Genomic DNA, 12,921 nt, shown 5'->3' with positions numbered 1-12,921 from the left:
AAGATAGAGATAGAGATAGAGATAGAGATAGAGATAGAGATAGAGATAGAGATAGAGAGAGAGAGAGAGAGAGAGTTGGGGGAGGGAAAGAGAGAGTGGGGAGAGAGTGGGATAGGGAGAGAGAGGGAGAGACAGACAGACAGACGGACGGACGGACGGACGGACAGAGAAACAGACGGAGACGGAGACGGAGGTCGAGGGGTGGGTGGGAATGAGGAGAATATCTCGTGCCTCTGCCCCACGAGATACCATATATGTTGGTTGGTACACTTCTGACTGAGCTCTGGTCCTCTAAGGCCCCATCCCAACGTTCCCAATGACCCAATCAGGAAACAAACAGACGACAATCGAATCAACAAACACTCTCCCGTGGTCATCGATGTTGAACACACCTCAATGGACGTGCCTGTATGAGTGACACGATGACCACGGACCGGTCATCATTCGACGATGAAATGTTGTCATAACGGGAAAGGTAGTGGATAGCGATTAATACTAGATGGTGCTCTTCAAAGGCAACGGTCAATGAATTATATTGACCCATACCGCTCAATCGACGAAAACGTTACCATAACGGTCAGTTGCAACGCAGAGTTAACTGACTGGGCTGGTCAAATATTGGTTATCAAGAAGCGAAGTTAATTTCTATTTGTCGATAAATGATCAACCCACTGGCCAGCCCAACTTTTAACAAAATGCTTCTAAGTTCCCCCAGCGAAGCTTTCAAGTTTGAATCAAGAATCATGATCGGTTGCTCGTCATTCAATCATCTTTCCTTCCCTTGTTTGTGTGTTGTTTGCGCGAGCTGTCATTCATTGTCTGTGTTGTTATGGATGTGGTTCCGTTTGAGTCAGAGTTAATATCACAACTGTGACTTGAAAGGGTGAAATATTGTGTGATGTGTTTCGTTTCTCGTTTTTTTTTTCTTGCTCCCTTACACCTACCCATATGTGCGTCTGTACTGTATGTTCTGTTACGTTTTGTTCTTGTCCTACGTGTCATTTGACTGATCATAATGAATTCATCGCTCTGGGTGATTGCTATTGGATTGACATGGATTGACGTGAAATGTACTCGTCGTCTCTTTATGATAGGTACTGCCCCCATCTTGTCGTGCTACTATCTTTTGCATACTGTCATCCCTGACAAGTGACAATGATAATTTATATCTGATTTTATGACAATGATATATGATACGTTATAAGATAAGATTGATAAGATAATAAGATTGACCTTATAAGATTGACTGTCCTCTGCGAACTATCCACCATAGCAATACATCCTTCTAAGTTTCTACCTTTTTTGACACTCTTCTCTTTACGATACTTCCCTTTGACTCCTTTGTGACCACCCAATTGACATTTTTCCCCTTTAGCAACCCCATGACACCCATTTTGACACCCTAAACCCCCGCTACTCTCCCCTCTGACACTCTGTCCTCTGTCTCTGTTGCCAGACTGAAGAACACCTTACAGTAGTTACGCTGCTCCAGTACGTCAGACTGACGCCATACATGACGTCACACCTCGTCAGGAAGTTCGTGTGTGACGTCACGACCCAAGCGTGACGTCACACTCTTCGACGACTGGAACATTTAGGGGAAAGTGTAAATTTCGGCGATTGTAGACACGTTAGTAGCCAGCCGTTCAATCCAAAAGGTGTGTTGTTGTAGTCTGAAGATTCGCTTTGAAATCATGACGTTGATTGTAGTAGAGCTGTCCTGCTGTTTTGAAGCCTTAAATTTGGGGAAGAAATGTAGTGTTAGCTTGCGGAGATATGTAAAATGTGTTGAATTTATAGTTGCTCTTACGCAAATAATGATGACGATTCGTAATTCAACTTTATCAGTTTTTAGCTCTAATGCTGGATTTTACATGTGGACAATTGAATCAATCAAGCATTGTGTGATTTGCCTTCTCGTTTAATTTCGGTAAAAGTTCTGTTCATATGGAGCCCGGGACTATCGTCTGGTGCCTGATTGCGCTGGTTTGTCTGTTTGCGGTTCGTTGGACTGTCGGGAGTTGGGGATGGGGGGGGAGGTGATGTCATTTCGGTTCGCTGAGGCAGACTTATGCCATACAGTGCCGATCGAAACGATAGCAGATGGAGCTCATGTACACTTGAGGCCTCTGTAGACTCTGCCCAGGAAATTCAGCTGTAGATTCTGCTGAGACGATACCTGCTTTGGAGCGTGAATGGCTATAGCCTCTACCTGGTTGCAGCTAACGAGTGAACTGGCTCGAACGAGGCCGTCTGTTGTCTTCCTTTTTGAACAATGACATGGGTTGCGAATGCACCTTTCAAACGCAATACTGCTGATAATTTGTGCAGCTGGTGGTGTGTGGTTAATGACTATTTAAGACCTCTTTCTCTGCCCTAAACTACTCTAATCTTTTGTTTGTGATGCACAACTGTTAAGCTCATTTTTACAAATGTTTTAAAAAATCTACGCATATGTGAAAATATCGGTAGGATGAAGGTTGGACACGCTCCGCACTGTTCAGTGGGCTAACTACGGTTTGCTTTCGGTAGTTTTCTTGCACTTAGTTCACAAAACTGACCTGGTGCTTGTTAGCATTAGTTATTATTCTAGGATCATCTGTTGTAAAAAATAGCCACTGCCAGGAACTGTAAAATTTCAGCTAGCCTCTCGCCAGTCATTCCTTATATACCTGCTAGCCTTTGCCAGCTGCCTTTACCCGTTTCTGCCGTACTTTGTTTGCGGTGTGACTGAACATAAGTAGCGCTTCAACCGTCATCCAGTGTCGGGGCCGCGACCCGCGTACGTTACAAATGATCAACTGCCACTTACAATGTCAACCCAACGATAGTCGGCTCAATGTAAACTGCACACTGTACAGACGTGAAATTATATGTTGCTCGCGTTAATAAATTCGCTGGTCTTTTTTCGTGTTTCTTTACCGTCACTTGGAGGAGAAAGTGGGAGCCAAAAAGGACAGCTTATCTACAGATCAGCATGAACATTGAGCAGGTTAGACTAAAGGCCGCCCCACACTGGACCTCGCATGCGGGTTGCGGGTTTTTGGGTTTTCGGGTTTCTTCAAAATCAAAAAATACAATCTAAGCTGAGTGACCCACACTACCATCTAACAAGCGAGTCTGCATGTTTTAGGTTGTCAGCCACCTTGCATCGCATTCCAAAAGTTGATTTTGAGTCAACTTTCGTTTTTCCTCGCTGCGAGGTCTGCGAGTTCTGCGAGGTTTGCGGGTTTTTCGTTGAAGTCGAATTTTGGTTCGTTGCGCTGGTATTGCGACAATATGTAACTTTCTGAAGGTGTACCGGCTTCACTGCATTCATGGAGTGACCATAAGGGAACGGTGCAATCACTCAATGAATTAGTATTATGCCCGCGAACTCAAAACCCGCAAACCCGCAACCCGCATGCGAGTTTGCGGGTTTTGAGTTTGCGGGCATAATACTAATTCATAGAGTGATAAGACCGCCCCCTTATGGTAACTTCATGAATGCAGTGAAGCCGGTACACCTCCTGAAACTTACATATAGTCGCAATACCAGCGCAACGAACCAAATTTCGACTCCAACGAAAAACCCGCAAACCTCGCAGAACTCGCAGACCTCGCAGCGAGGAAAATCGAAAGTTTACTCAAAATCAACTTTTGGAATGCGATGCAAGGTCGCTCGCAAGCTAAAAACATGCAGACTCGCTTGTTAGATGGAAGTGTGGCTCACTTAGCATAGATTGTATTATTTAATTTTGAAAAACCCCGAAAACCAAAAACCCGCAACCCGCATGCGAGGTCCAGTGTGGGGCGGCCTTAACCCGGCACCGCCTGGGCTATTTCCGTACCCACATCAGCCTGGGGGGGGGGGGGTCGGTTCCGACCCCGACCCCTGTTATCTCGAGAACCAATGGTCTTATCGAGCCCCGCGAGGCGGCGTTCGAAAGGTCTCTACGAGACCTTCCCAAAGCGCTCTTAAGATTTTAAGATTGAGGTCAACTTTCGGGTCAAGGTCAGGTCAAAGGTCAAATTCAGGGGTTTTGCATGATTAGGCTTACGGACAGCGGAATCGATAGCTGCTGCTCGAAACTCACCACAAATGACCTCAAAGACCTAGTGAAGGTACCATGTGCGTATAGGGGTCATACTAAGTACGGGTCAAGGTCAGGTCAGGTCACGAAAGGTCACGGTTTTCACTTTCTGATACATGGGCGTGCGACACATGTTTTATGGCTTATTTTTCACGCCAAATCCGATGGTAATGGTTATATGTGACCCCAAGTCACTGTGCTGGTGATAAGTGTGCATTGAAAGCATAAAAAATCGTTTATTCCATACATAACTAAACGAGGGCTAAGAAAAAAAGTCAATTTTTCAACTTTTTATTTTTGACATAAAAATGCTTTTTTCTAGACGAGCTTTGTCCCAGGAATCTAGTGGTGCCATTTGTTTTCACATGCGATGTTCAGAAGTGCCTCTAATTCGCGAAAATGCTTATGACGTCACCATGCCCTATGCATGTTGGAGCTATTTTTTACAATTTGGGGGTCAAAAATCAAGATAGAAAGTTGAAATTTGGTACATCTAATGTTCTAATAGAGCTCTATAACATAAATTCCGGTTTTTTGGAAATTCTCAAAATTTTGGATTTTATTAGCTGTTTTCCAAAAAATACAGTTTTTTGAATTTTTAGGGGTGAAAAACGCATTTTATGGAAAATCCGAGATAACCATTTTAAAGAACTCGTTGAGCTGCGTCTTTTCATGTCCTTAATTTGGAATTTGCTTTAAATCTGGATTTTTGGCGATTTTTTAAACATTTACCATTTTTTGACTGAAAACGCCATGTAGTTACATCACTAAAATCGATATATCTCAAAAAAATTTGAAATTTTTTTCTTAAAAATTGCACAGGAGACGTCAAATTGATGGGGGAGAAGGTATGCGAAGTTTCAAGTTGATAGCGCAAGCGGTTCATAAGTTATTCAAGAAAAACGGAGGGGGGGGGGGTCGGATCCGACCCCCCCCCCCCAGGCGGTCGCGGGTTAACCCGGCGGCCGCTGGGCCTCCGCGCCACCCGCCGGCCGCTGGGGGGGGGGGCATAAAGTTGCCCCCCCTTTACTTCTGCGACGATATCGTCGCAACGCGAAGAGATAGAGAAGCGAAACTTTGCACACATCTTCCTGAATACCTAGCCGAGGTTGTGTCCAAATTTGGTGTCGATCCCATTTGAAATGACGTCACAGTGACGTCATAAGTGAAATTATAGATTTGCGACTCTCATATTCCTCACGATACATCATACAGGGTGCGGCAAAAGTTTTGATACCTTACCATTCATTCCCTCCCTCCCGTAAAATTAAAACAACAGTTTCATTTCAGCGGTCAATGTATTCTCCACGAAGCTGGACACAGAGTGAGAGACGTGCGGGCATGCTGGCCACCAGGTTCTTCAGAGTCTGTGAGCTGATGTTCGCCCACGTCCTCTTGAGCGCCTTCTCGAGCTGTCCAAGGTAGCTGGGAGGTTTTTTCTTGTCCAGCTCCTGCTGCATTATCCCCCAGAGCTCTTCAATTGGATTCAGGTCAGGGCTGTTCCCTGGCCACGTGTCCTTAGCCCAGAAGTTGGGGAGGTGCTCCCGGCACCACTTCTGCGCTCTGGCAGACCGATGAGCTGGAGCGCCATCCTGCATGAAAATGCTGTCCGACCTGCGCTCGACCATGCGACGCGTGAGGACGGAGCCCGTCGTGGCCGTCCTGTTGATGGCAGGGAGGCAGACTTCCTCGAGGATGTGCTCCACGTAGTACTCGGCATTGACCGACGTCTTCTGCGGGATCACGTGCAGCTGGCTCAGTCCCTCGTAGGACATCATGCCCCACACCATCAGTTTCGGCGGGAATTTGACGCTGAACGCCTTCGGGACTTCAGCCGGGTTCTCAGCCCACACTCGCTCGTCCTGGCGGTTTGGGTGGTGGAAGAGTTGAAAGGGAGACTCGTCGCTGAAGAGTACCCGTTTCCACTCTTCCACAGTCCAGTTCTTGCGTTCCTTGCAAAACTGAAGCCTCTGTGCTCGCTGTTTTTCCGTTAATTTTGGCCTTACGCGGATCTTGTAGGCCTTCAGTCCAAGGGTGTTCCTCCAGTACCGGCGGACAGTCCTCTCGGACACCGGATATTTCTTCCGAGTGAGCTGTTTGGACAGCTTCCTCGCCGAGTGGCCAGATTTTCCAGCCGCTTTCTTCATCACGATCTTGGCGACGGTGGAGATGCTGGAAGGGCGCCCTGACCGCGGTCTATCTGTGACGCTCCCTGCCTCCTTTAACTTCTTCCACCAGCGTTTGATGGCATGAGGACTGGGACCACAAAAAGTGAGGCAACGTCCTTCTGCGTCTTGCCGGCTTGGAGCATGCCAATGGCGCGGCTGCGAGCCTCCAAACTGTATTGTTTGACCTTCATGGTTCGGCCGTGGCTACTGCAGCGGCCACCGGGTGGATAATGACCCGGCCGGCGACCCTCTGGGTCGAGGTCAGCTGTTCAGCTAATCCCCGCCTCGGGGAAGGATGCGGGTACGCAAGGGCGCGCTCAGAAATGTCATATTCGGGGGCATGTTGGAAATGCATTGAGTTATTACAAAAAGACGGAAGGTATCAATACTTTTGCCGCACCCTATATATATATTGGACCGAATGAATATAAAGGGCCGATTATTGGTCAGAAACTAGATGGAAGTGTAGTAAGATGTTTTAGGATGACAGCAGGTGCTGTCTAGTTCATTTACAGTCGAGTTTCATGCTCAGCGTCATCAGAAACGGTCCATATCGGAAAACGACAAAACTTTATGACGTCACTGTGACGTCATCTTAGGTGCTACAACCACCAAACTTTCCTCAAACATTGCCTAGGTATTTATTTGAAGCTATGCCAAGTTTCACGTTCGTAGCTCATCAGGTTTCGGAGATATTTCACAAAACGTAAAGGGGGGGCAACTTTATGCCCCCCCCCCAGCGGCTCGTGGGTTAAGACATGGTAGATCATGATATTCCCGAGATACGGTAATGAAGGCAAATACAGAGCAAAGCAAGAGCAGTGATCTAAACTCACCACTAAAACACTCACCACAAAATAAGCCGATGATCTAAACTCGGTGCCGAATGGCATGCCTAAATTTGTTTTGTGTTATTTTTGATCTCGTGTTGCAGCCAGGTTAATGACGAGAGGCTTTCTTAGAGGGGCATTGACTTGGCCGTCGTTGCTCAGCGTGAGCTATCAGCCTACACGGGTACTACAGCTTTGTGATATGGCCGCCAGGTGGCAGCGACGCACCAGCTGAGGTGAAGCTCCGAGTTCCGACTAAGGTCACCGTCAAGAACGTTCATCATTGATTTGTTTCAGGGCATAACTATTGGTTCAAAGAAACATGACTTTTTATAATTTTTGTGAGCAATATATTTGTGCTTCAAAGTCCAAAAAAAAAAAAACACACACACACACACACACACACACACACACACACACACACACACACACACACACACACACACACACACACACACACACACACACACACACACACACACACACACACACAATGAGACATTTCAACCATTGATTTCATCATAGGTACCTACATATGTAGTCGTGCGAGTGGACGGTACGAAATACGAATGCTCTCATTTACGATTTACGAACATCACTCTCTCTCCCTCTCTCTCTCTCTCTCTCTCTCTCTCTCTCTCTCTCTCTCTCTCTCTCTCTCTCTCTCTCTCTCTCTCCCTGCCTCCCTCCCTCTCTTCCTCCCTCCCCCGCTCACGGGCATACCGGCGGGTTCCATGTCTGACAAATTGGCCTCAAATACGCCGACGTACAATAGTAATCACGCCATCCTTCAGTCTGAATTTCCACACAGTCCTCATTACCATTATTGTTTGGCTGGCCGATTTTCCAGTACGGTAGCTTTTCCGACACCTCGCCTTTGCCATCATCTCCAATGAACTGCCCCTCAATTTCCAGATCGTTGATCCCGAGCCAACCTCTCCACCCAGCGGCCGCATCGAGAACACATTGGTTCTCATCGTCCGTTCTCGGCACGGCGAGGTGACCCTGGAGGTCTTCACAGGTGTCCACAGCCGTGGGATAGTTCTCATTGGAGACGACGTGGCGGTAGCAGCGTCCGGCGCAGGGTAGGAACAGGCCCGGACATTGACACTGCGACCAGTCTGTGAATAAAGGGGAGCCGTGGTTATGACGAGAGTAAGATGTCGAGACTTGGGCTTTAGCAAGAAATTGATTGGTGAATGCACGTCTCTCTCTCTCTCTCTCTCTCTCTCTCTCTCTCTCTCTCTCTCTCTCTCTCTCTCTCTCTCTCTCTCTCTCTCTCTCTCTCTCTCTCTCTCTCTCTCTCTCTCTCTCTCTCTCTCTCTCTCTCTCTCTCTCTCTCTCTCCCCCTCTCTTATCTTACTCTCTTCTAGGTCTCTGGGTATTTTTCGTCATCTTTTTTTCTGTTCAGTCCTATCTACCATTTACAAACACGTTAACCCGCGCCCTGCTGGGGGGGGGGGTGTTTGAACCCCCCCTTGTGGTTTTTCGCGAATGTCTCAAACGCCGCCGTTTCTCTGGGTATTTTTCGTCATCTTTTTTTCTGTTCAGTCCTATCTACCATTTACAAACACGTTAACCCGCGCCCTGCTGGGGGGGGGGGTGTTTGAACCCCCCTTGTGGTTTTTCGCGAATGTCTCAAACGCCGCCGTTTTTGGTACACCTTATCATACATCAATTCTACACATGTTGTGAAAATTTCAGACCAAGGTCATTCAAGGTCAGGTCACCAGGTCACTTGAAGTGACCTCACCTCATAAAAAGTTTCAATGTCTGTCATAGCTACACCGAGTGACCGATCGCTTTGAAACTTTCAGTGATTGCTAAGAGCAATAGCATGTACAAAATGTATATCTCAGAATTTTGATATCGATGACCTAAGGTCATGTCAATTTTGCGACCTCCCCATTATAAGTCAATGGGAGAAAATTGAAATGCGCCTCTTTTGGACAAAAGACATTATAAACACTCCCAAACACCGAATTACAAGTGGTTTAGACACACTGAACATGAAAATGGTGTTCGTGACCCTTGTTTATGCCCTGAGGTCATCTTAGGTCACGAATGGTATCTAACAGTTTTTCGCAAATAACTTTTGAATTTTGATAGAGGCATGCTAGAGCGATCAAAACGCCTTAGATGTGTTCAGCTCGACAATACGGATCGACTGATATGCAACATGACCCTTTTCGGTCAGGTCATGACCTTGACCTGAGGTCAAATTTTCAAGTTGACCTTTCAAGGTCAAGTTATAGTTCATTCGATGCGTCTTGACGAGAGGAATACGATGCCGGTAAAATTAAGCTCGTACAGGGCTTGTGTCAAAAGTTATTGCAGAAAAACTGTTTCCGAAAAAAAATCGGCTATTTTTGCAGTTTTTGCCCCCTGCAGGCAAAACCGTTGACGTTAGGTCAAATCTGAGAGAATAACTCAGAAAGGGCGTTAATAGGGCTAACGAATGCGCTTTTCCGCGGCGCTGTAGCTCTATTGGTTCCCGAGTTATGCGTTGGCTTCTTGGAAATTTTCGACATTCGACCTGGAAATCGGCGAAAGTTTGCCTTTAATGACCTCTGGTGACCTGAACTTTGACCTGACGAAAAAAATTGACCGATGTGATTTCGTCATTATTTTTAACGCTCTTTCGAACGCCGCCTTCCGCGTATCGCTACGTGGCCGAGGAGCCGAGTTACAAGGGGGGGTGTTCAAACACCCCCCCCCCCCGCCCCCAGCAGGGCGTGGAAATCCAGGACCCCCAGCCGGGCGCGGGTTAAAGGGACTATCCCACCTTCTAAAATGTTGTTAAAACCAGTTAAATTGTGCCCGACTTTATAGATTGGATGACCAGGAACACGGTTCTGGCATTTATTTTTCATTAAACATCTTAGGCTTCCCATATTCCAAACACAAACTTTCAAATATGTGACGTCACAGCCCAAAATTACCTCCTTCCCCAGGCCACATTACTGTCATAAAGCTGATTCTTTTTACTCTGTAGGCACCACAACAAAGTTCAGACCAAGTTTTAAGCGATTTTTAAACGAGCAAACCCATTTAAATCAGAATGACTAAACGAGGTGACGTCACACTAACGGTCGCTCCATGTTGAAGATAGGGCCTTGCACAAGGCCCATTTTCAAATGAAGGGAACGAATTTCTTCAACACCAAGAGGCCGGGGGGGTTGCAACCTAGATAGATAGTGGTTTCTGAACCTCGGCGCAAACTTGGCTATCTCAACTCAAACCCCATGTTAAAGGTGGGATAGTCCCTTTAAAGTTTCCTTCTATCCATAGCTTACCCGTTTCTGTTGTGGTAGCTGGTGTCGTTGATGAGGTGCTCGACATCGTTGTTGTAATGGTAGGAGTTAGAAGGTCCCCGGTTCCTAACAAAGCCGACTCAAAAGCGGAATTCGTCAGAATCCGAGAATTTTCCAACATCGGCGGCAAGGTAGTGGTGGAAGATGTTGTAAAACTTGTTGCTTCTGAACTTGTTGTTTCCATTTCTGTTGGGTTTATATTTGTATTGCGTTCTGCATTTGTAGCTACAGGAGTTGTAGCTTCGATGCCCGTTGAGGGAACACTTGTGGTAGTGTCTACATTTCCAGTTCCGATATTTGCTGTTTCGGAAGTTGGTGGAACCGCTCCATCAGCTTCTGTGGCAATGCTACTGGTCGTCGTAAGCTCTTGTGTTGTTTGGATAGTTGGACTGGTCGTTGGCTCTGAAGAAGCTGTTTGCACAGATGTTCCCAAAGAATTCAGTGTAGTCTCCGCTATAATCGTCGTTGTGGCAATGGCTAAATTTGAGGTCGTCATTCCCATAGTTGTCACTTGAGCTTGGTCTGCGGTTGTTGACGTTGTTCCACCAATCTCTCCGACCACGGCTGGCTGTCGCAGATAGATAGCCACATCAACCACACCATCTCCACTCACCCCAGACCCAGAGACGTTAGAGTAGCTATACATCCTGCAGGATCTTCCCCCTGCATCAAACGTGAAGGCGCCACAGCTTCCGGAAGCAGTGCAGTGAGCAGAACAGTGCAGTGGTGAAACGGCCGGGGTTGGAATCGAAACGCCGTCGAGCTGGACATTTTGACGCCGGTACAAAACGCCTGCGGTGGTAGCGAAATGGAAGGAAATCAGCAGCAGAAAATAGAACAGCCACCGATGAGAGATGGCCATTACGGCGGCGACTGCTGTTCGTAAGATTCTGTTGCTCCCGCTGCTGTTGGTTTTTGTTTGATTCTAAGGCTGCTGGATTAGCTGCTGAACGTACTTAGCTTTTACTGACGATGTTGCTTGTGTTGCTGTTTCGGCTACTACTGCCTTTGGTACCTCGTCTGTTGTACGCGCGAGTGCCGCTCTCCTCTTCTGCCTCTTCCCTTTTTCTGTTTTCTCTTGAACTAGTCACCGCACCTAGCTCACTGCTTCTTCAACTACTGTCTTTGTAGACGCACTACCCTCTCTTCCCCTTTTTCTACGGCAGGTTCTTCTCGGGTCCTACAGAAGCCCCCACTGTCAGTGCTGTCACGGTGCAGCACCAAATGAATCCGCCATTCGGCACCGTCCGACCTTTTGCTGACCTGGCTGGATCAACTGCCTAACACACCGTCTTGTGACTCGATCAACACTGTAAATACTATCCAACGATATTGTCTGATTGGATACCTGTCAGTGGCCTGTTATTAGCTATGTGGCTATGGTATTTGCTGTCCTACCCAGGTCTGGTAATTTGATTCCAGCGTCCATCGGGTTCAGTGAAAAATAACGATTTTCTCGTCATCTTGTGGCCTGCATGCAGTACACACTTCGTTACAATAACACGGCATATGAGCTTAGTTATTTTTCTTTTCAGGCAAAGCATCAACCTATTGCTTTGGATTTCGGAAATGCTGGCGCCTGTTCTCTCTTCATGTTTAAATTAATGCTGAGTTAAATTTGCCTTCTTGGCTTTCGAGTCTCTACATTTATTTACGCTAAAATTAGATGGCCAACGACCTAGTTTGCCTCGCCTATCAGATGATCTTGCTCATGCTATTCATCCCTGATACTTGCTTACATTGCCTTGCGTTTTCGATAGCCTTTTGCAGTTTGTGGCATACTGCTTCCCTATTGGTAGTTAGTCTACGCAGTTTGTGGCATGCTGCTTCCCTATTGATAGTTAGTCTACGCAACACTCCCACAGGCCGCTTGTTCTGGCTCGGCCCACCCACAGCGAATACCGCCCATTAGCGTCTTCTACCGACTGTCAGCCATATCTTCGGTAACCATCGTTAGACTGCGCCGTCGTACACCGCGTCCTGCGGAACAGTCTACCTTCAGGCGACTACCACTAGTGACATCTAGCGGCAGGATTCTCGCCACTCGCCTTCCATGGACGGGGTACGTACCTCCCAATGTGCGCTGAGCGCATTAAGGGTAATATATTTTATATGTTGTGATGTTACCTCAAAAGTTACCTCGAATCTGTCACCTCTCTTTTGGGCTATTTTATCAATTTCAGGTGGACTGTTAAGTTTGATGTTATTGACAAAAAGGAACACTTTCTTGTTGGCAGGAAAACCACGAAAACAGTGAAGCTCTGTTACACAGCTTACTAAACTAAGGAAGCCTGAATAAATCGGAAGATTGAGAGAGACATCATTTGCATAACAATTCTTATGTACACACCTGATGAGTAGGTTTCTTACATTTAGGCAGTAAAATGCCTTAATTGCATTCTTTGGATTAGATGACGTATTGCTTGCCTTGTTACTTCGCATTCCACCAATTTTGCCCGTATTTCGTTGTTTGCACCTCCGCGGTCCACCTAGCTCACATACATAAGACACGAACTCTAGGTAATTACGTGCATAT

The sequence above is a fragment of the Amphibalanus amphitrite genome, unplaced genomic scaffold (genome assembly GCF_019059575.1).
Source record: "Amphibalanus amphitrite isolate SeventyFive unplaced genomic scaffold, NRLGWU_Aamphi_draft 002538F_arrow, whole genome shotgun sequence".
Classification (NCBI taxonomy): Eukaryota; Metazoa; Arthropoda; class Thecostraca; order Balanomorpha; family Balanidae; genus Amphibalanus; species Amphibalanus amphitrite.
Note: the sequence above shows the minus strand (reverse complement) of the source record.